We start from the raw sequence: 25,837 nt of genomic DNA on the forward strand, positions 1-25,837 counted from the left end.
GTTGTGAAAAGGAGATAATTGTGAAATTACTGACCAGGGTAGATTATGTTCATTCCATAAGGAATCATGTCTACATATTAGTTTTATAATTTATCAAAGTATTGACTTATTAATTTATATGCTGTATGTTGGGAATAATATTCGACATTTATCAGAATTAGTAACACACAAACACACAAACCAATTTGCTTATCTCCTGTAATCAAAGATATTTAATAACAGCATGTGATAAATACAGTACGTTTGTAGCTGCCTCTCATAAATTCATCATTTCATAATTGGGTATAAATTAATAAGAGTATCTGTTAAGTATTTTTTTATGTGCATGTATAAAACATACACCCATGATATATACGTTTGTCTGGTTGGCAAACTAATGATGATTGTGTTAGACTGTGAGGGGCTCCCAGTCTTCTGTCTTCCTCCATCTTGTGGTCCTGCAGTAGTAATCATGCGGTGTTGCGGTGTTGTAACGAACAGGAAGCAACGGGTCTACTCCAGTGGGGGGGATACTAGATTATCCTCCATCCATCTATGTTGTCATAGCCAAGTTAACATTCGGAATGTTACGGAGTGTGACATTTATGGCCACATGTGTGAAGTTTCACATGTACATGTTTCCCTTATGTGAAAAAAAAACAGCCCACATTTTCATCACTTCCAGCTACATCTGAAATGACATCCAGGGGCCAACCCTGCTTAACTGACAAACCAGCAGTGGGATGCAGTGTGCTATGTTGGTGGAATGAATCTGCCAAAAATTGCAACTGGACAAAAGGCAGCGAAAGCAAAGGTCATGGTAACGTAACCATATATAGGGAAAATTGCAGGCGTTTTATTTCATTGCGTTATGATATGATAAAAAACGGAATTATTTAATTTTTTTACACCCATTTACAATTCATTTTCTCTCACATAAAAAAATATTGCAATATTTTGTTTTGCTATAAGTACGTTTGAGTTAATGCTTTGTGTAACCGGTGTGAAATGGCTAACTAGCGTTGCAAGTTCACATGTGGAAAAACAATCACATGTAAAAACATAATTTGCAGTTTAATATGTAAAAAAAACTCCCTTTCACATGTGGAATTACAATTTCATGTGAAAAACACTCACTTGAATGTTTTTCAAACATGAATTAGCAAATTGTATTTTATTTTAACATGTGATTGTTTTTCACACGTGAACTTGCAATTCCACATGTGAAAAACTGCCCATCCGATTCTCACGTGAAAGTTTTTAAGATGTGAAAACTTCACATGTGAGTTGAAAACATGTTATTCTCCTAATGTCAAAAGGTGGTGTTAACATGTGAACTTTAAATATAATACATGTGAAAATATGGTTTCACATGTGAAATTTAAGCTCAACATGTGGAAACAGCTACTTCACATATGAAAATGTGAAACTGGAAATTCAACATATTTGTTTGTACGGGTGTCTGGGCTGAACAGAACAGACCCATAAACCTCTCGACTCCATTAACCACACAGGTCCATGCTGGTCACCCTGGGGGCTGTAGAGGTGGGGGTAGTAGGGGGCTGAGAGCGGGGATAGGAGAGACAAACAAAAAGGCCCTTGAAGAGGCCTTTCCTGTGCTACGTGTCAGATGAGCCTCAGGGTATCACAGTCTGTACACACTCTCATTCAACACTAATCATGTGGATGTGTTGTACACAAATGTTGGGCTCTCAATCCGTTTGGTACATTGGAAGTGTTAAAACTGTGTATGGCTTAGAGCGTTGGGGTGATAGACTGTACTGTACAAACCTCACATTTATATTTGCTATTTTCTATATATCGGTTCTCTCAGACTGCTGAGTTAGCCACGAGTTGAGGGTAATTCTAGCCCTGCCGCCATGTACAGTTGAAGTCAGAAGTTTACATACACCTTAGCCAAATACATTTAAACTCAGTTTTTCACAATTCCTGACATTTAATCCGAGTAAAAATTCCCTGTCTTAGGTCAGTTAGGATCACCACTTTATTTTAAGAATGTGAAATGTCAGAATAATAGTGGAGAGAAGGATTTATTTCAGCTTTTATTTCATCAATCACATTCCCAGTGGGTCAGAAGTTTACATACACTCAATTAGTATTTGGTAGCATTGCCTTTAAATTGTTTAACTTGGGTCAAATGTTTTGGGTAGCCTTCCACAAGATTCCCACAATAAGTTGGGTGAATTTTGGCCCATTCCTCCTGAAAGAGCTGGTGTAAATGAGTCAGGTTTGTAGGCCTCCTTGCTCGCACAAACTTTTTCAGTTCTGCCCACAAATGTTCTATAGGATTGAGGTCAGGGCTTTGTGATGGCCACTCCAATACCTTGACTTTGTTGTCCTTAAGCCATTTTGCCACAACTTTGGAAGTATGCTTGGGGTCATTGTCCATTTGGAAGACCCATTTGCGACCAAGCTTTAACTTCCTGACTGATGTCTTGAGATGTTGCTTCAATATATCCACATAATTGTCCTGCCTCATGATGCCATCTATTTTGTGAAGTGCACCAGTCCCTCCTGCAGCAAAGCACCCCCACAAAATGATGCTGTCACCCCAGTGCTTCACGGATGGGATGGTGTTCTTCTGATTGCAAGCCTCCCCCTTTTTCCTCCAAACATTGGGATTGTGTTCTGGGATGGTGTTCTTCGGGTTGCAAGCCTCCCCCTTTTTTCTCCAAAAAGTGCAATCTTTGTCCCCATGTGCAGTTGCGAACAGTAGTCTAGCTTTTTTATGGCGGTTTTGGAGCAGTGGCTTCATCCTTGCTGTGGATATAGATACTTTTGTACCTGTTACCTCCAGCATCTTCACAAGGTCGTTTCCTGTTGTTCTGGGACTGATTTGCACTTTTCACACCAAAGTACGTTCATCTCTAGAAGACAGAATGTTTCTCCTTCCTGAGCGGTATGACGGCTGCATGGTCCCATGGTGTTTATACTTGCGTACTATTGTTTGTACAGATGAACGTGGTACCTTCATTCGTTTGGAAATTGCTCCCAAGGATGAACCAGACTTGTGGAGGTCTACAATTGTTTTCGGAGGTCTTGGGTGATTTCTTTTGGTTTTCCCGTTGATGTCAAGCAAAGAGGCACTGGGTTTGAAGGTAGGCCTTGAAATACATCCACAGGTACACCTCCAATTGACTCAAATGATGTCAATTAGCCTATCAGAAGCTTCTAAAGCTATGACATAATTTTCTGGAATTTTCCAAACTGTTTAAAGGCACAGTCAACTTAGTGTGTGTAAACTTCTGACTCACTGGAATTGTGATACTGTGAATTATAAGTGAAATAATCTGTCTGTAAACAATTGTTGGAAAAATACTTTTTTTCTGGACCTTTACTAGTCCTGTATTAGTGGACCGATATAGCCGTCTGTAGCGCTTCAACAAACAATACTCAGCAATCATACCGACCCCTTAACATCTTCCCGCGGCTATGACTGGAATCCGTATGAAGAACATTTTTCTGGGCATGGCAACAATCTCAGAAAGGCTATAGAATGTGTAATCTATTGCTGATGAGTTTGACAGAGTGGCACCTCTGCCTCTGCCTCCGATAGCAGCAGGGATTACATTTACAGGTGTGCAGAATGGCAATAACGACATTAAGACGTGCCCTTGGTACGCTCATGTAATTAGCTATGCGTCTACTACTGTTGTGTTTGTCCATTTGAACCTGCTCATCTTCTCTATGTTCACCAATCAGCCCAAAGCTCAACGGGTTCACTATCATCCTCCCGTCACAATGCAGGCCTGTTCACCCAGCAACACCTGGTCAAGTCCTACCACAGCCTAACACGCTTCATAGACAACCCAGGTCTACAGTAACATCTCCACACTCAAACACATGTGTTCCTTATCTAATTGAAACTTGGAAAAGAGTAAAAGCCATTTGCCATGATATGTGACTACATCTTACAAAGGTGGAATTCTCTGTGTATTTGGCATACAGGCTGCTATCGCCACTTATCTCTCCAGCCCTGCCTGTCCCAACATGGACCCAACAGGAGATCCCAGGGTGGACGAAGAACAGGTCTCACTCATAGCCCTGTAATTTAATTGTAATTGAATTAGAAATGATGCATGGCGTTAAACCTGGTGTCAGCTCTATGGAGCAAAGGAGTGGGTAAGTTACAGTGGGGCAGGCAGGAGCATAGGGAACCGGCTGCCATTTGGGACCCAGCCCTTGTCGTTAATACCCTAGCTACAGAGTCCTGGTCTTCCTGATAGAGGCAGCTGGTCCTGCTGTTACGGAGCTGATCCAGGGAGAGGAGGGAGAGACACACCCCGGTCATTTAAACCCTGCTCAGCTCAGCTCATTTTCAAATACAATTATTGTGGCGTTGTGTTTGGTTGGAGTCTAAAGGATTTAATATGACTGTTTGTATGCGTATGGTATGACTGTGGGCTGAGGTTAAGTGTTACTCTCTAGTATTGTGTAGGATCAGGATGTTTGTTTTTAGTGAGAGGATAATGGTCTGTAGATATATCAACAGCAGCAGTAGTTCTAATTCCCCAGATTAGTCATGTGAGAAATGGGAACGTGAGGCTCCTCACGAGAGGGTTAATGGGAAGTGCCCTTCACATGATTTTGTAGCCATGGAATGTAGTTGGAGAATCCTGTTGGCAGGTGCAGGGGAATGAGGTTACCATGGAAACAGGTGTTAAGGTACATTGGCATGTGGGGCACAGTTGTCATCACATCGTTTGCCCTGATTGACCTCCTGCTAACTCAGGAAATGACCTCAATGCCACCAGTTACTCTGTGTGCTCGGTTTGGTGTTCAAAGTTCAAGGGACTCAGAATCAACACACTAAATCCAGTGTTTAAAATGCAGCCATTCCGTTATTTATTACTGTGTTTTTCTACTTGCTTGGTGGTCTGATGGCTGTCGTCATTTGATCAGCACATCACAGGACTAAAGCAGCAAATCAGTGCCAGACTAAATGTTCCTTAGTTCTATGGCATCAAATCAGCCTCTAAAGTCTATTGCGAGCAAGATGGCGCTGTCAAGCGAGATTAGACATCATTGAGCAAGCAAACACTAAGTCGAGAGCGCGGAGGATGGGTCCTGCAAGCAGAGGATGATGCGGCTAGCACACAGACAAGTCGAGAGCACAGAAATTTGGTTGAGAGAGCAGACAGACAGGATGTGTCCAGCGAGCAGACGGGCCAGTGGAGAGAACAGACAGGCCAGTGGAGAGAGCAGACAGGCCAGTGGAGAGAGCAAACAGGCCAGTGGCGAGAGCAGAGGATGTGTCCAGCGAGCAGACAGGCCAGTGGAGAGAGCAGACAGGCCAGTGGAGAGAGCAGACAGGCCAGTGGAGAGAGCAGACAGGCCAGTGGAGAGAGCAGACAGGCCGGTGGAGAGAGCAGACAGGCCAGTGGAGAGAGCAGACAGGCCAGTGGAGAGAGCAGACAGGCCAGTGGAGAGAGCAGACAGGCCAGTGGAGAGAGCAGAGGCCAGTGGAGAGAGCAGACAGGCCAGTAGAGAGAGCAGACAGGCCGGTGGAGAGAGCAGACAGGCCAGTGGAGAGAGCAGACAGGCCAGTGGAGAGAGCAAACAGGCCAGTGGAGAGAGTAGACAGGCCAGTGGAGAGAGCAGACAGGCCAGTGGAGAGAGCAGACAGGCCAGTGGAGAGAGCAGACAGGCCAGTGGAGAGAGCAGACAGGCCAGTGGAGAGGGCAAACAGGCCAGTGGAGAGAGCAGACAGGCCAGTGGAGAGAGCAGACAGGCCAGTGGAGAGAGCAGACAGGCCGGTGGAGAGAGAAGACAGGCCAGTGGAGAGAGCAGACAGGCCGGTGGAGAGAGCAGACAGGCCAGTGGAGAGAGCAGACAGGCCAGTGGAGAGAGCAGAGGCCAGTGGAGAGAGCAGACAGGCCAGTAGAGAGAGCAGACAGGCCGGTGGAGAGAGCAGACAGGCCAGTGGAGAGAGCAGACAGGCCAGTGGAGAGAGCAAACAGGCCAGTGGAGAGAGTAGACAGGCCAGTGGAGAGAGCAGACAGGCCAGTGGAGAGAGCAAACAGGCCAGTGGAGAGAGTAGACAGGCCAGTGGAGAGAGCAGACAGGCCAGTGGAGAGAGCAAACAGGCCAGTGGAGAGAGCAGACAGGCCAGTGGAGAGAGTAGACAGGCCAGTGGAGAGAGCAGACAGGCCAGTGGAGAGAGCAAACAGGCCAGTGGAGAGAGTAGACAGGCCAGTGGAGAGAGCAGACAGGCCAGTGGAGAGAGCAAACAGGCCAGTGGAGAGAGCAGACAGGCCAGTGGAGAGAGCAAACAGGCCAGTGGAGAGAGCAGACAGACAGGATGTGTCCAGCGAGCAGACAGGCCAGTTCGCCACTTGGTCCCCCCTTTGCTGCTATAACTGCCTCCACTCTTCTGGGAAGGTTTTCCACTAGACGTTGGAACATTACTGCAGGGACTTGCTTCCATTCAGCCACAAGAGTATTAGTGAGGTCAGGCACTGATGTTGGGCGATTAGGCCTGGCTCACAGTCAGCGTTCCACTTCATCACAAAGGTGTTCGATGCTGTTGAGGTCAGGGCTCTGTGAAGGCCAGTCAAGTTCTTCCACATCGATCTCGACAAACCATTTGGGCCTCGCTTTGTGTACGGGGGCATTGTCATGCTGAAACAGGAAAGGGCCTTCCCCAAACTGTTGCCACGAAGTTGGAAGTGCAGAATCGTCTAGAATGAATGTCATTGTATGCTGTAGCGTTAAGATTTCCCTTCACTGAAACTAATGAGTCTGAACCATGAAAAACAGCCCCAGACCACTATTCCTCCTCCACCAAACTTTACCGTTGGCACCATGCATTTGGGCAGGTAGCATTCTCCTGGCTTCCAACAAACCCAAATTCGTACGTCGGACTGCAAAATGGTGAAGTGTGAGTCATCAAGTGTGAGTCCAATGGCGGCAAGCTTTACACCACTCCAGCCGACGCTTGGCATTGCGCATGGTGATCTTAGGCTTGTGTGCATGGTGATCATGAAGCTCCTGACGAACAGTTATTGTGCTGATGTTACGAGTCTGGAACTCGATGCTGAATTTTGCTAAGCAATTCAGCCCTCTGCGGTCCTCTTCTGTCAGATTCTGTGGCCTACCGCTTCGCGGCTGAACCGTTGTTGCTCCTAGATGTTTCCACTTCACAATAACAGCACTTACAGTTGACCGGGGCAGCTGTAGCAGGGCAGAGATTTGACAAACTGGCCCTGTCTGTACAGCTGCCCCGGTGTACAGCACTTTGTGTCATCAACTGATGTAAAAAGGGCTTTATAAATACATTTGATTGATTGATTGAGGTGTGGTCGAAAAAGCCAAGTCCACTCATTTGAAGGGGAGTCCACATACTTTGGAGTATGGGCATAATGTGGCTGTGATTTAACAAGTTCATTCATCATACACTTGGTCATGGCCATCATTTAATATAGTTAAACATAATGACTCCGTTGTTGGGAATAACATGTAAGGTACACACATAATAATGTCATAAAGCTGATAACATTGAAAAAAATGAAGGACTAGTGGGCTAGTTAAGCGAGTGCAGGAATTGAGGCAAGATTCAATGCTTAGGGTATTTATTAAGCCCAAGGGCACACACACACGCGTCTCAGGGGGATTAAGAATTATATGGAGACAGAAAGGGGAGGACCTGCTACATTAACAGTACATAACCAGGGCCAAATAATAGACTGTAAACTGACATTAATATGATTAACCAGCTAAACTCATGTTAACATGTCATAATGGTACACACAACATTCAAAGGAGGACTGAGGACAAAGCAATGTCAAACAGAGTAAAACAGATTTGCTTCATATTTTTTTATTTACCCGAGATGGCATAGCAGTTCAGACGTCTTTTGTCCTCGTCTTGTCGTGTCCTGTATATATATATATATATATATATTTACAACTATTTTTCACATACATTTTATTTTTATTTTCCATCAACTCATCTTCAAAACACTCTCCTGCAACCCGCCTCACCAATTTATATTTATAAATAAGTATTATTTACCTCAAATCTGCAATCCTCCAAGAAGCTAGCCAGAAGCTAGCCAGAAGCTCCAAGAAGCTAGCCAGAAACTAACCAGAAGCTAGCCAGGAGCTAGCTAGAAGCGAATCAGAAGCTAGTTCAGAAGCTAGTTAGCTTCTTTACTGGCAAATCGTTAGTATTCAGCTAACCACGGTTTTGTGGTCATCAGCTATCCTTTAGCTCGAAAATCTATCGCCAGTTTTTGTACGGTGTGGCTCGGACCGGAACATACCGGACCAATTTTTCTCTCCATGTCCTTGGATTTCGGCTGCTCTCTGGAAATTCATTCCCGGATCTCACAGCTGGCTGGCTGCTGTCTGTGTGTCTGTCTGCTCTCGTCGATTCCGGAGCAAGCATCGGTTGCTCCGGAGCTGGCCAGCTCCGTCAGTCGCTCCTGAGCTCCGTCAATCACTCCTGGGCTGCAGTCACCTATCCGGACCCGTTTTACCAGCCCACGCGGAGCCCCACCGGGCCTTCACAACTGGACTGCCGACGTTATCTACCCGAAGGAGATCCGGCTGGCTCCTCCGTCGCAACGTTTCCTGAACGCCCATCTGCGGCCTGCTAACCGTTAGCTGTCTTACCGGCTGCTCTCAGAATAGACAATCTGACAATTTATTTATTTTTATTATTATTATGTTTCTTCTTGGGCCTCTATAACTATATCTATTGTTTTTATTTTATTTTTGTTGTTGTGTGATTTGGACTAATCCCCTCTATCACACGGAACCCCACTAATCTACTGACGGAACGCAAGACGTGGCTAACAACAGACCTCCATCCTATGCTAGCTTGCTACCGATGTCCTGGCTAGCTGTCTATATCGCCGTGACCCCCAAACCAACCACTCCACTCACTGGACTCTTTTGATCACTCGACTAAGGATGCCTCTCCTTAATGTCAATATGTCTTGTCCATTGCTGTTCTGGTTAGTGTTTATTGGCTTATTTCACTGTAGAGCCTCTAGTCCTGCTCACTATACCTTATCCAATTTATTAGTTCCACCACCCACATCTCCTGGTTTCAATGATGTTTCTAGAGACAATATCTCTCTCTTCATCACTAAATACCTAGGTTTACCTCCACTGTATTCACATCCTACCATACCTTTGTCTGTACATTATACCTTGATGCTATTTTATCGCCCCCTGAAACCTCCTTTTACTCTCTGTTCCAGACGTTCTAGACGACCAATTCTTATTGCTTTTAGCCGTACCCTTATTCTTCTCCTCCTATGTTCCTTTGGCGATGTAGAGGTGAATCCAGGCCCTGCAGTGCCTAGCTCCACTCCTATCCCCAGGCGCTCTCTTTTGATTACTTCTGTAACCGTAATAGCCTTGGTTTCATGCATGTTAACATTAGAAGCCTCCTCCCTAAGTTTGTTCTATTCACTGCTTTTAGCACACTCTGTCAACCCGGATGTTCTAGCTGTATCTGAATCCTGGTTTAGGAAGACCACCAAAAATTCTGAAATTTTAATTCCAAATTACAACATTTTCAGACAAGATAGAACTGCCAAAGGGGGCGGTGTTGCAATCTACTGCAAAGATAGCCTGCAGAGTTCTGTCCTACTATCCAGGTCTGTACCCAAACAATTTGAACTTCTACTTTTAAAAATCCACCTCTCTAAAAACAAGTCTCTCACCGTTGCCGCCTGCTATAGACCACCCTCTGCCCCCAGCTGTGCTCTGGACACCATATGTGAACTGATTGCCCCCCATCTATCTTCAGAGCTTGTGCTGCTAGGCGACCTAAACTGGAACATGCTTAACACCCCAGCCATCCTACAATCTAAACTTGATGCCCTCAATCTCACTCAAATTATCAATGAACCTACCAGGTACCCTCCCAAAGCCTTAAACACGGGCACCCACATAGATATCATCCTAACCAACTTCCCCTCTAAATACACCTCTGCTGTCTTCAACCAAGATCTCAGCGATCACTGCCTCATTGCCTGCATCCGTAATGGGTCAGCGGTCAAACGACCTCCACTCATCACTATAAAACGCTCCCTGAAACACTTCAGGGAGCAGGCCTTCTAATCGACCTGGCCGGGGTATCCTGGAAGGATATTGATCTCATCCCGTCAGTAGAGGATGCCTGGATATTTTTTTTTTAAATGCCTTCCTAACCATCTTAAATAAACATGCCCCATTCAAGAAATTTAGAACCAGGAACAGATATAGCCCTTGGTTCTCCCCAGACCTGACTGCCCTTAACCAACACAAAAACATCCTATGGCGTTCTGCATTAGCATCGAACAGCCCCGTGATATGCAGCTGTTCAGGGAAGCTAGAAACCGTTATACACAGGCAGTTAGAAAAGCCAAGGCTAGCTTTTTCAAGCAGAAATTTGCTTCCTGCAACACTAACTCAAAAAGTTCTGGGACACTGTAAAGTCCATGGAGAATAAGAACACCTCCTCCCAGCTGCCCACTGCACTGAAGATAGGAAACACTGTCACCACTGATAAATCCACCATAATTGAGAATTTCAATAAGCATTTTTCTACGGCTGGCCATGCTTTCCACCTGGCTACTCCTACCCCGGTCAACAGCACTGCACCCCCAACAGCAACTCGCCCAAGCCTTCCCCATTTCTCCTTCTCCCAAATCCATTCAGCTGATGTTCTGAAAGAGCTGAAAAATCTGGACCCCTACAAATCAGCCGGGCTAGACAATCTGGACCCTTTCTTTCTAAAATTATCTGCCGAAATTGTTGCCATCCCTATTACTAGCCTGTTCAACCTCTCTTTCGTGTCATCTGAGATTCCCAAAGATTGGAAAGCAGCTGCGGTCATCCCCCTCTTCAAAGGGGGGGACACTCTTGACCCAAACTGCTACAGACCTATATCTATCCTACCATGCCTTTCTAAGGTCTTCGAAAGCCAAGTCAACAAACAGATTACCGACCATTTCGAATCTCACCATACCTTCTCTGCTATGCAATCTGGTTTCAGAGCTGGTCATGGGTGCACCTCAGCCACGCTCAAGGTCCTAAACGATATCTTAACCGCCATCGATAAGAAACATTACTGTGCAGCCGTATTCATTGATCTGGCCAAGGCTTTCGACTCTGTCAACCACCACATCCTCATCGGCAGACTCGACAGCCTTGGTTTCTCAAATGATTGCCTCGCCTGGTTCACCAACTACTTCTCTGATAGAGTTCAGTAGGTCAAATCGGAAGGGTCTGCTGTCCGGATCTCTCGCAGTCTCTATGGGGGTGCCACAGCGTTCAAATCTTGGACCGACTCTCTTCTCTGTATACATCAATGAGGTCGCTCTTGCTGCTGGTGAGTCCCTGATCCACCTCTACGCAGACGACACCATTCTGTATACTTCCGGCCCTTCTTTGGACACTGTGTTAACAACCCTCCAGGCAAGCTTCAATGCCATAAAACTCTCCTTCCGTGGCCTCCAATTGCTCTTAAATACAAGTAAAACTAAATGCATGCTCTTCAACCGATCGCTACCTGCACCTACCCGCCTGTCCAACATCACTACTCTGGACGGCTCTGACTTAGAATACGTGGACAACTACAAATACTTAGGTGTCTGGTTAGACTGTAAACTGTCCTTCCAGACCCATATCAAACATCTCCAATCCAAAGTTAAATATAGAATTGGCTTCCTATTTCGCAACAAAGCATCCTTCACTCATGCTGCCAAACATACCCTTGTAAAACTGACCATCCTACCAATCCTCGACTTTGGCGATGTCATTTACAAAATAGCCTCCAATACCCTACTCAAATTGGATGCAGTCTATCACAGTGCAATCCGTTTTGTCACCAAAGCCCCATATACTACCCACCATTGCGACCTGTACGCTCTCGTTGACTGGCCCTCGCTTCATACTCGTCGCCAAACCCACTGGCTCCATGTCATCTACAAGACCCTGCTAAGTAAAGTCCCCCCTTATCTCAGCTCGCTGGTCACCATAGCATCTCCCACCTGTAGCACACGCTCCAGCAGGTATATCTCTCTAGTCACCCCCAAAACCAATTCTTTCTTTGGCCGCCTCTCCTTCCAGTTCTCTGCTGCCAATGACTGGAACGAATTACAAAAATCTCTGAAACTGGAAACACTTATCTCCCTCACTAGCTTTAAGCACCAACTGTCAGAGCATTTTACAGATTACTGCACCTGTACATAGCCCACCTATAATTTAGCCCAAACAACTACCTCTTTCCCAACTGTATTTAATTTATTTATTTATTTTGCTCCTTTGCACCCCATTATTTTTATTTCTACTTTGCACATTCTTCCATTGCAAAACTACCATTCCAGTGTTTTACTTGCTATATTGTATTTACTTTGCCACCATGGCCTTTTTTGCCTTTACCTCCCTTCTCACCTAATTTGCTCACATTGTATATAGACTTGTTTATACTGTATTATTGACTGTATGTTTGTTTTACTCCATGTGTAACTCTGTGTCGTTGTATCTGTCAAACTGCTTTGCTTTATCTTGGCCAGGTCGCAATTGTAAATGAGAACTTGTTCTCAACTTGCCTACCTGGTTAAATAAAGGTGAAATAAATAAAAAAATAAAAAAATGTAGATTCATTTTAATTGTCTAATTGATAGCTACCATTGTCTTTCAAATTACAGTGACAAATTATTTCAACTTGGCATTGGACATTTTATTGAGTACAGGAGTCAAAACCCATATGGATTCTCATCAGATCAGACATTATCAGCAAGCCAGAGCCATCTGTAGAAAGAGCACAAGTAGAACAAAGATATATATGCAAACATACAACACATTAATTACATTTTAGTAATTTAGCAGACACTCTTATCCAGAGCAACTAACAGTAGTGAGGGCATACATTTTTGTACAGGTCCCACTTGGGAATCAAACCCACAACCCTGGCATTGCAACACCCATGTGCTACCAACTGAGCCACATGGGGCCTGTATCAATCCCATGTATCGTTTAACCAAATATTCATGCGCTCGGTCCCAAATGATCTCAGCTCAACTCCTCACTTCCTTTCTACATCCCTTTCAAAACCTATTGGAGGAGGTCTCCTTTGATAGGGGTTTTAGAAGGATGAAAGGAAAGATAATCAAATCAAATCAAAAGTTATTGGTCACATACACATGGTTAGCAGATGTTTTTGCGAGTGTAGCGAAATGCTTGTTATTCTAGTTACGACAGTGCAGCAATATCTAACAAGTAATATCTAACAATTCCACAACAAATACCTAATACACACAAATATAAGTAAAGGAATGGAATAATAATATATAAATATATGGAGTGGCATAGGCTAAGATGTAATAGATAGTATAGAATACAGTATATACATATGAAATGAGTAATGCAAAATATGTAAACATTATATAAAGTGACATTATTGAAGTGACAAGTGTTCCATTTATTAAAACCTGTTAGGGATGATGCGAATTTTCGCAGCTTTTTGTTAAAAATCGCGCAACATTTCAAAGTCCTGCTACTCATGCCAGGAATATAGTATATGCATATGATAAGTATGTGTGTATAGAAAACACTCTGAAGTCTCTAAAACGGGTTAAATCGTGTCTGTGGCTATAACAGAACGTGTTTAGGAGTAAAAATCCCTGGTAAAACTGTTTACCAAAAACACAAAAAAAATATTCATCCGCCATTCAATGTATTGTCTAAGGCAGAGGTGGGCAAACTTTTTGACTCGCGGGCCACAATGGGTTCTAAAATTTGACAGAGGGGCCGGGCCAGGAGCATTTGGAGGGAGTGTTTCGGCCGGATATACTAAAGCATTAAATGTAGTGTGTGCAAACCTCATAGCACAGTAAGAACACTACAACCCAATTTATTAACTGTCTTTCAAATGTGAAAAATAGCCCTTATCAGTTAATAAATTTGTCTCAAGGAATATGCAAGATATGGCATTTACATACTATTTCGCAGATACTGGGAGGAGGAAATGTAAATAGATTAAAATAACATACGCACTGTGATTTATCAAGATTGCGTCTGTTTTTAATAAGTTTCAATCGAAGGTGCACAGTTAAAGAAATCAACATTTATTGAAAAATGGAATCACTTTCAACATTCAAAACATATTATTACACAACGAAATACTCAAGCTCAATAATATCTACTTGTGTTAAACTCCGCAAAATCATGGATGGATTGTCCTGACCGCGCGCTCTACAAACTCGCCACGGGCGCCCTCGCCTTCACGCGCAAACAATACACGTGTTATCGTTGCCAAGCACACAGACATAGGCTGTATTAAATATCCTACCTGCAGCTGAAAATTTAAATTTAAATTAAGAGCGATGTGCGGCGTGTTAATTAAGCTACTGTACCGCTGCTGTGCGTAAATGCGCATTACTCTTAATTAAAAGACGCACTTCCAAACTTTCCATATGCATTTTTTCATAACACAGCAGAAAAACTCACCATTTCAGTGGGAACAGTGTTGTTGGTCTCCCTTTTTGCCAGTGCATCAAAGTCTGGAGTTAGTTTTGTTGTGGCAATTCTCAGGACAGATCTGAGGTGTTGGTCAGTTAACTTGGATCTGTGATGGGCTTTTGTTGAGTCAAGTTCTGTTGACTCTGTAAATTTGCTAGCATAGTTTGCATGCTTCGTGGCAAAGTGACGGCTGATATTGTACTCTTTGAAAACCGCAACAGCTTCTTGGCATATCAGACATACAGCCGTTGATCGGACTTCAGTGAAGAAGTATTTTGTTGTCCACTCCTTATTAAACACTCGGCATTCGCTGTCCACTTTCCTTCTCTTTGGTCCGCTCATTTTCACAGAAGGGCTTAATGGTGACGTGAAACGAAGTGAAAATTAAAGTGAAATAAAGAGAAATACGCGCCACTCCAACAACGGTCAATGTGTTTTGAGTGCGCCATCTATTGGGGAAACGTGGGCATTGCAGGGAAAGGGGAAAAAAGGAGGTTTTTACTATAATTTGGACAAGTTCGGCGGGCCGGATTAAAAAGCCTAACGGGCCGTATGTGGCCCGCGGGCCGTAGTTTGCCCATGTCTGGTCTAAGGCGTCAGAAAATAAATGAGGATCCCCTGTAAACGCCTACAGCTTCCACACGATGTCGCCAGTACTGGCATTTCATGTCTGCTTTATCCTTGGTTAGATCACGTATAGGCCCTTCCTGTCTTGAGGCGCACCACAGGATGTTGTGAAATTGAAAACATGGACGATGATTTCAAGACTCGCTGCTATCGAATACAGATCGCCCCGTGATCAATTTTATAGATTATTAACATTTATCAATACCTAGAGTTGGTTTAGAAAAGTAGTTTGAAGTGATTTGTAAAAGTTTATAGGCAATTTTTGTGATTTTAAAAAGTGATGTTGCGTCTTGTAAAGGGGCATTTTCCAGGATCAGACTGGCCTTCAGCAAATGACATTTTGGGTATACAATGACGGATTTAATCGGGAAAAAGACCCAATTGTGATGTTTATGGGACATATAGGAGTGCCAACAAAGAAGCTCGTCAAAGTTAATTAATGTTTTATATTTTATTTCTGCGTTTTGGGTAGCGCCGGCTACCGCAAAATCTGTTGTTTAGGTGACGGTCTGCTATTCTGGGGGGTGCATGCTATCAGATAATAGCTTTTCATGCTTTCGCCGAAAAGCATTTTACAAATCTGACTTGGTGGCTAGATTCACAACGAGTGTAGCTTTAATTCAGTACCTTGCATGTGTGTTTTAATGAAAGTTTGAGTTTTATCGAGTACTACAGGTGGCACTCTTTAATTGCATGGATTTAGGTTCCTGCAAAGGAACTAAATTCCGCATCATCCCTAAGAGGCCAATGATTTGAAGTCTGTATGTAGGCAGCAGCCTCTCTGTGTTAGTGATGGCTGTTTAACAGTCTGATGGCCTTGAGATAGAAGCTGTTTTTCAGTCTCTCGGTCCTAGCTTTGATGCACCTGTACTGATCTCGCCTTCTAGATGGTAGCAGGGTGAATAGGCAGTGGCTCGGGTGGTTGTTGTCCTTGATGATCTTTTTGGCCTTGCTGTAGGTGTCCTAGAGGACAGGTAGTTTGCCCCCGGCGATGCGTTGTGCAGACCCCACCACCCTCTGGAGAGCTCTGCCATTGTCGGTGATGCAGTTGCCGTACCAGGCGGTGATACAGCCCGACAGGATGCTCTCAATTGTGCATCTGTAAAAATTTCTGAGGGTTTTAGATGACAAGCCACATTTCTTAATCCTCCTGATATTGCGCCTTCTTTACCACACTGTCTGTGTGGATGGACTATTTCAGTTTCTTAGTGATGTGTACACCGAGGAACTTAAAACTTTCCACCTTCCCCACTGCAGTCCCGTTGATGTGGATAGGGAGGTGCTCCCTCTGCTGTTTCCTGAAGTCCACGATCATCTCCTTTGTTTTGTTGACATTGAGTGAGAGGTTATTTTCCTGACACCACACTCCGAAAGCCCTCACCTCCTCTCTCTAGGCTGTCTCGTCATTGTTGGTAATCAAGCCTACTACTGTTGTGTTGTCTGAAAACTTGACACAGAGCTGTTGCACGTTTATCTCAATATGTTATGGCAGACGTCACTATGTGGGACTAAGCAGAGGTGTAAGTCTTCAACCCACGCCATTCATCAGTATTATTAAGCCATAAGAAACCTTCCTTAGGGATGGTCCACCTCAAGGTGTCATTAAAATAATCCCCTTGTACTGTAAAATAAATTGAACACCCTCCCCCTCATAGAATGAACTCAAAATAAGGTTTACAACCACAAATAACAATAACTCTGTGTTTAAAAATTTGGATATCGACATTGCCACTTCAGCATGCTTTTGTGCCACAGTCGATGTCACGCAGGGCTACAGGCCAGAAAGTTGAGGGTTCGCCGACCAGCACAGCTCATTCTCCCTGCCTCTTTCATTACACTATGATCAGAGCTGGCTGCAGACAATAATCAGCTAAGGGGCAATCAGATTTTCTACATTTTGAGGTTATTTATAATTTATAAAATGCATGCAACAAATCTTCCAACAACAGGTTTATGTGCCAATGCACCACACAACCAGTAAAAAAAGATATCGACTTCGGGCACTTCAATATCATGGTTTCCGTTTTCAACAGCACCATAAATAGACTATGTCAATCTCGACAAATAGAACATACATCCCTCCCTACCTTCTAGGCTTATCCAGTATCGAAGGCTTGGCTTGACAATCTCTACAAACAGAACATACATCCCTCCCTACCTTCTAGACTTACCCAGTATCGAAGGCTTGGCTTGACAATCTCTAGTCAAGACCCACTTCAAGGTCTCAGCTTAGAGAAGAAGCCTCGTGAGATATTGGTCTGTTCATCCACCTCTGGCCTGCTCGCCTCCCTACCACTGAGGAAGTACAGTTCCCGCTCAGCCCAGTCAAAACTGTTCACTGCTCTGGCCCCCCAATGGTGGAACAAACTCCCTCACGACGCCAGGACAGCGGAGTCAATCACCACCTTCCGGAGACACCTGAAACCCCACCTCTTTAAGGAATACCTAGGATAGGATAAGTAATCCTTCTCACCCCCTCCCCCCTTTAAGATTTAGATGCACTATTGTAAAGTGACTGTTCTACTGGATGTCATAAGGTGAATGCACCAATTTGTAAGTCGCTCTGGATAAGAGCGTCTGCTAAATGACTTAAATGTAAATGTTATGAACCCGTATTGGTCGGTCACATGGATGAAATAAAATGGTAATGATTCATTAATTATGCTAAATCATGCAAATATAACTTGTCCGTTTATAGCCAACTGCTGGGCCTGCCCAAGCAGAACATGAACATTGACATATGTACTATGATGCATTGAGTTGGTTTGAACCTCTCCATGGCACTGACAAATAAAGGATCATTCATTTAAGATTGACTTTGAGTGTCCCTGTGTAAAAATTTCCAAAACACTACAGTGGGGAATCAGCGCAATCGAAAGAGAGCACAGAAAGATACTGTACAGAAGGCTGAATCTAAAATCCATGTAGCTCTAATTTTTATTCAAGTGTCATCAATACATAATTTACTCAAAAGTCTCAGTTGTGTCTAGTTGTGGGTGTGTGGGAACTAACAGAGTCAATGAGTGCGTATGGGGACTGGACATCACTGAGTGATGAGTAAAAGGGCAAGCTCAGAATAACAGTGTCGTCCATCCTATACAGCCAGATCATTTTCACTCCTCATTCACTGTGTATTTATTCCTTGTGTCACTATTTCAATGTTTTTTTTGTTTTTTGTTTCCTCTGCATCGTTGGACCCATAAGTAAACATTTCACTGTTAGTCTACACCTGTTGTTTACGAAGCATGTGACAAATAAAATGTGATTTGATCCCTGCCTCGAAACACTAGTCTGGGAGCACCAAATATCTGAGAGAGAGAATGAGAGAGAGGGATGCCACAAATCGCTGCACTAAATCACACACAAGAAAAGTGTGTGTAAACAAAACACAGGCATGTAATACAGGGTGTATACAGACTCAGAGTAGACTCATATACACAAAACGTATATATCCTACACTACACACACACTCTTGCATATACAGACCCATTACTCACTCTCTCACGCGCAACAAACATACACAGAGAGAGAGACTAGGTGTGTCTTTACAGTGATCCAGGGTGGAGGAATAGCATCTGGTTGTGGTCATCAGGCAGGGTGTTGGCACAGTGACTGTTTGTTGAGATCACACTAGGATGCATCACTATCATCAACAACTCCTCCCACTGGTCCGGTAACTAAACCAACACAACATGTACATAGACATTGGAGTTTGATACCCCTTGTCCGGACTCCACTGAGGAAGGTGGAAGGATACATATGTGCTGAGTTTTGTAAGGCACAAGATGAGTTAGGGAACACCAAAAGCTGCGGAAGAAAGTTATATCAAGGTCAAAGAGGACTCACAGGTCCAAATTTGGCGTCCTCTGCCTCGTAGGTGTAGTAGAAGCCTGATTCCACCTTGTCAGACATATGTTCTCTACACACACAGTGCAGTGCTGATATCCGGAAATGACCATTTATTTGACAACCATGTCATAATGCATCATAACATCTGACATAACTTGTCATAACACTATCATGACCACATATTTACACCTGTTGTGACATATATTGCATTCTTTTGTGGCTGATTATGACACCTACATAAGAGTGGCAAAACCCACATTTATTCAAATTCATGTTTTCCCTGCCAAGAAGTTTCTTTTCATTTGAAAGTTTGTTTCTTAAATCCTTTTAAACCCTAATAAAAATGTTTATCGTCCAGGAGTCTACGCAGACAGTGCAACATAGCTAATCAGAGCTAGAATAGGCCTTTATGCAAATAAGCCATTTGCCACACGGGCCTGCCGTCATTCACTTTGAACCTTACTGTGTGTTTACAGGCTGTTGGGGCATCAGCATGACTTTAGTTCATTAGAATGCATTCGCCAAAAGCCACAAAATACACCTGAATGGATTCGTGCAAATATGTAAATATCACGGGAGTCCTCTTAAATTTGAGAACGTTACAGTCCTACTGATCAAACAACCATGAAAAGATAGGCGCTCTCTCCCTCAGTTATGCACATCAACATCAACAAGGTCAACAACTAATGCTAGCGAGAGCAAGATGAGCTAAAATCTAATGAAGGAACATTAGATAAACCTTCTCAAACTTTTTCAGGTAGTTTGGCTTTCAAAATTGCACTGATAAACGACGGGGGAATTGAAGCCTACTTGTCCCAACCAAGCACCCAAGCTAACTGGTTAAAGTTGGTTAGCTTGCAAGCTTGCTACTTCCAGAAACAAATTAGAGAACTCAATCTGACCATTTCACTCATCCTAGCAGAGCTGGTTAGGTTGTTTACATGTTATCTAGAGTGTTTGTGACAAACTATTTTTTGGCCAACGTTTTTTGACACTGGTCATATTAAGCGGGTGTTGTGCGTTCATAAATTAATCTGTTATTCTGCGCTCTGGCAGACTCAGACGTGACTGCTCTGAATTGAAGTAGATCGCCAGAGTGAATTTACAAACTCGATAACAGTCGTTCATGTTCTTGCTAGCTAACCAAATGACACCTGCATCTCTAGCTGTGTATAGCCACTGAAAAATAATATGAGGCTAATAAGTCAGTGACTCACCTACTCCAATGACATGACATTATCCTAGCAGCTAGCTAGCTATCTAGCTAAGGTTAGGCTCCGTGTTTTTAGCATGCTACATAAATAGATACGGTAGCCTATTAGCCACGTTATGACTGACTTGTGATCATTGCCCTTGATAATTTGATTGTATTGATATTCACAGTCCTACATTTGTTAGTTTTTGTCCAAAATATTGAATAATTGAAACTGAAACAGTGCATCCCGAATTGAAGCAGGAAACCACGTACCCCACCAGCTTTGATTTACAACCTGATAACAATATTTTTTGGACTACCAAGAAATGTATTGGTGATTTATATTAATCACGCCTTGAACTGCATCCATCTATTCTGTCAACAACGCCTTTGTGTACATCATGGAATGTTGGGTGAAATAAGGTACAAATCTGTCGTTCTGCCCCTGAACAGGCAGTTAACCCACTGTCCCTAGGCCGTCATTGACAATAAGAATTTGTTCCTAACTGACTTGCCTAGTTAAATAAAGGTAAAAAAAAAAATATATATATATATATATATATATATATATATATAGAAAACACATTTTTTAAAGTTGGTTTTGTAGCATAAACTGTCAACGTGATATTGTTGACTGTTTGTTTCAGATCTTCAAAGTAGTTAAAATGCTGTCAATTACACTTTAAAAAAATACACTTTATGACACTGTCAAGAAGCATTATGCCCATCATGATCATATAAGCCAGATAGCCCTATCACGTACATGCCCTTACATCAGTAATCAGTCAAAAAGAGGGTGTCTTATCCTGCTCCTGAAATCTGATCCTGCATTCATCCAAGTCGTCAGCAACAGAGCATTGGGGTAGGTTCATGTCTGACATCAATGTGTGCGCAATTACAATGATCATTTAAGATAGTCAATTAAAAAAAAAAGACACCTAGGCTATAGTGTAATGGAATGTTTTGCCTTGTGTGGTGGTTTTGTGGGTTTTGACACTCTTATGTAGGTGTTATAAAAAGCCATAAAAAAAGCCACACAATATATGTCACAACAGGTCTAAATATATGTGTCCTGACAGTGTTATGACCATATTATGACAGGTTATGCCAGGTTATGTCAGCTGTTATGACATATAATGACATGATGTGACTGTGTCATAATGTGTTATCACACTGAGTGTCAAGTAAAGTGTTACTGGAAATGCCATAGACAGAGTACAATAGGAGTTTAAACAAATGATATGTTAGTGTTGCATTCAAGGTCCGTTTGAAGACTGCTGCTGTTTCAAAAGAGGCAACTATGGATAATCAATTAGTCAAATAAGTAATAACCTACTATGTTGGACTAATGCAAGCTTTACCAATCCATACCAGCATTGAACAGCCTGCTGTCATTTCATTCCCAGCCCTCATTGTGGAGAGCAATCGTCCTATAGGTTTTCACTTTATCCCTTACCTACTTCTACACATTAAGTATAGAACCATCCTCTGTATAGAACCATCTTTCAACCAAATAGACAGCAGTTGGTCAAAGTCAATAACATGTCATCCTCTCTACATGACAAATGTCCAAATAACAATGCCTCCACACAGCGTCAAAGGAATAAGGTTAGCAGTGTGGATAAGGTTACGGTTCAGTAAAGACATGGTAGAAAGAAATAATACTTATTACTTTGTGGCTGGGTTAACTAGTGATGGTCATGTTAACTGGCTATAATTTTTCACCTGTAATTAAATTATAGTAAAATATTGCAATTGCGAGAGTACGACTCCATGTTTGCTAGCTTAATTATGTTTAATCTTGCTCAACAGTGCCATCTCAAATGTAATGTACTTTAAAGGTTGATTTGACACCACATTATTGTTCCACGTGATCTTGTCAAAGCCCACAGGATCCACAAGTCACTCACCCTCATTCCTGTCATTCCAGTCGAGCATCCCCCCACATCCACAGGCCTGGGGTTGCTGCTGGCTCTGCTCTGACCACAACATTCCTGGCTCGCTTGGTGCCTCCTCTTCAAAACCATATAAGGAACTCTCTCATTCATGTTAATCACATTATTATTAGTAAGTCTGGTTTCCCAGTAAGGGAAAACAGATTGGAGATATTCTCTTCACTCAGCATTATGGGTAAAGACAAAAATAAACTGTTTTGGTCTGACAAGCACATTCAATAAGATGCATGCAAAACTGGACATGTGATATGATTGGAAATAGACACTGATGTCATGTGCTAGAAATTCTTGGCTAATGATGCCATGTGTTGATATGTGTCAGAGTCTAGGTGATGTGGGTAAGGCAGAGTCAGCCGCTGGACACAGAGATGAGTAATAATAGTACTTTACTCAAAAATAATCTTCCAACAAGGAGAAGAAAATCCAGAATCACATAAACGAGACAACTGACAACAGTAAACGCCCACAAAAACATGATGGCTCCAGAGGGTTAAATAGGGAAATAATTCAAATGTAATGGGAACCAGGTGTGTACAATACAGTCAAAACAAATGGAAAAAGAAATGTAGATCGGTGAAGGCTAGAAAGCGGTGACGTCGACCACCGAACAACGCCCGAACAAGGAGAGGCACCAACTTCGGCGGAAGTCGTCCAGCTGCGTGCCAACACCAGCCTCGGGATGTCCCGGAAGACGAGGCGCAGGACAATCTGGGTGGAGACGGTGAAATTCCTGCAGTAAGGAAGGGTCCAGGATGTCCTCCACCGGCACCCAGCAACTCTCCTCCGGACTGTACACCTCCCACTCCCCTCGCCCGACGCCTTGAGTCCATAATGGCTCGCACAGTATATGCCTGGGCCCCCTCGATGTCCAGAGGAGAGACACGTGGAACGAGGGGTTAATATGGTAATCAAGAGGGAGGTGTAACCTATAACAAACCTTGTTCAGTCTCCTCCGTACTATAAATGGCCCCACAAACCGCGGACCCAGCTTCCGGCAGGGCAGGCGAAGGGGTAGGTTTCGGGTCGAGAGTCAGACCCAATCCCCCAGTGCATACACCGGGGCCTCCCTGCAGTGGCGGTCGGCGCTCGCCTTCTGCCGCCTGATGGCCAGTTGCAGGCCCACATGGGCAGCGTCCCATGTTTCTTCCGAGCGCCGAAACCATTCGTCCACCGCAGGTGCTTCAATCTGGCTCTGATGGAATGGTGCAAGGACCGGCTGATAACCTAGTACACATTGAAAAGGAGATAGGTTAGTAGAGGAGTGGCGGAGGGAGTTTTGGACCATCTCTGCCCAGGGGATGAAAGCCGCCGACTCCCCGGCAGGTCCTGGCAATAGGACCGCAGAAACCTACCCACATCCTGGTTAACAAATCAAACGATCGTGGACATCAGACGGAACGTACAGACGCCCAACTTGACACTGGTTGGGAGTGGGCTATGTACGTAACGCCCGGATAAACCTCCGGTAGTAGTTGGCAAACCCTAAAAACCGCTGCACCTTCTTTATCGTGGTTGGAGTCGGCCAATTACGCACGGCTGTAATGAGGTCCTTCTCCATCTCCACCCCTGTCGTGGACAGGCAGTACCCTAGGAAGGAGACGGACTGTTAGAAGAACAGACATTTCTCAGCCTTGACGTACAGGTTATGCTCCAACAGTCGACCAAGCACCCTGCACACCAGGGACACATCCTCGGCGCGTGTAGCGGGGTATATTACAATGTCATCTATATACACCACTACACCCTGCCCGTGCAGGTCCCTGAAAATCTCATCTACAAAGGATTGAATGATTTATGGGACATTCATCAACCCGTACAGCATGACAAGGTACTCATAGGGCCCAGAGGTGGTACTAAATGCTGTCTTCCACTCATCCCCCTCCCGGATACGCACCAGGTTGTAAGCACTCCTGAGATCCAATTTTGTGAAGAAGCGCACCCTGTGCAATGACTCTGTCACACTGGCTATGAGAGCGGGTAACTGTACTTCACTGTGATCTGATTTATACCTCGATAGTCAATACACCGGCGCAGACCTCCATCCTTCTTCTTCACAAAAAATAAACTCGAGGAGGCAGGTGAAGTGGAAGGCCGAATGTATCGCTGTCCCAGAGATTCGGAGAGATATGTTTCCATAGCCACCGTCTCCTCCTGTGACAAAGGATACATGTGTCTCCTGGGAAGTGCTGCGTCTACCATGAGATTTATCGCACAATCCCCCCCATCGATGGGGTAGTAATTGAGTCGCCTTCTTTTTACAGAAGGCGAGAGCCAAATCGGCATGTGCATGGTGGAGACCTCGTTTGGACTCTCCACCATAGTTGCACCTATGGAAACACCTACACACCTCCCTGAGCACTGACGTGACCATCCCTTGAGAGCCCCCTGTTTCCACGAAATAGTGGGGTCATTATCCGCCAACCAGGGACGCCCCAACACCACAGGAAACGCAGGTGAATCGATCAGAAAGAGACTAATTCTCTCCTTATGATCCCCCTGCATTCCCGACCCTAAAGGACAACTATCTAAGGCATGTACAGGGAAGAGCACATCAACAGAAACAATAGGGATCCCTAATCTAATTTCAATAAAGTTCCCATCTGCACCTGAATCTACTAGCGCCTTATGCTGAGAATGCGGGGTAAACTCAGGAAATTCTATACATACACACAGGTGCGAAACAGGAAGCTCTGGGTGAGTCGGGTGCTTACTCACCTGGGATGATCCACCAGCGCCCTGCCTGCTGCCTCGACTCCCTGGAGAACCTCCCCAACAGCGACCAGTAGTGTGCACTCTGCAGCCTGCACAGGTGGTGCAGAGAATGCCCCCCCCTCCGATCCTCCCCTCTGATCCTCCCCTCCGATCCCCCTCATAGCAGCACCTCCTAGCTCCATTGGCGTCGGATCTGAGGTGCTGGGGGATGGAACTGACGGACCTCGATCCGGACGTCCGCGGGAGGCCAACAGATTATCCAGCCTGATGGATAGGTCCACCAGCTGGTCAAAGGTAAGGGTGGTGTCCCTGCAGGCTAGCTCCCTACGAACGTCCTCGCGTAGACCACACCTGTAGTGGTCGGTCAGGGCCCCACTATTCCATCCCACGCCTGCGTTCCCCCGCCGCTCTCCCTTCAGGTGGATGATCGAAAACCGCCCGGAAGCGGCAGGTAAAATCCTCATAATTGTCCAAAGTCGGTCCTTCCCTTCCCCAGACTGCGTTGGCCCATTCGAGTGCTCTACCAGTCAAACAGGAGATGAGGGCGTTTACACTCTCGCGTCCCGAAGGAGCTGGGTGAACGGTTGCCAGGTAGAGCCCCAGCTGGAGTAGGAACCCCTGGCACCCTGCAACCATTCCATCGTATACCCTCGGGAGCACGAGCGGAATCCCACTGCATCCAGGTGAAAGAGGGGTGGACAGCGGTGTGGGTTGTTGTGGGAGCTGGGGTGATGATGATGGGGTTGCTGGAAAAACCCCTCTCTCCCATCACTCCATGGTTTGCAGCACGCAATCCATGGCTGTGCCGAGACTTTGCAACATAGTCGCGTGCTGCTGGACGCGCTCCTCCATAAATAGAGGAGGGCTGCGTGCACCTGCTGACTCCATTGAAGGTACGTGTTTCTGTCAGAGTCTAGGGGATGTGGGTAAGGCGGAGTCAGGCGCAGGACACAGAGATGAGTAATAATAGTAACTTTACTCTTTATAATTTTCCAACAAGGAGAACGCAAATCCAGAATCACATAAATGAGACAACT

This window comes from Oncorhynchus keta, chromosome 28 (assembly GCF_023373465.1).
Source record: "Oncorhynchus keta strain PuntledgeMale-10-30-2019 chromosome 28, Oket_V2, whole genome shotgun sequence".
In the NCBI taxonomy this organism is placed as follows: domain Eukaryota; kingdom Metazoa; phylum Chordata; class Actinopteri; order Salmoniformes; family Salmonidae; genus Oncorhynchus; species Oncorhynchus keta.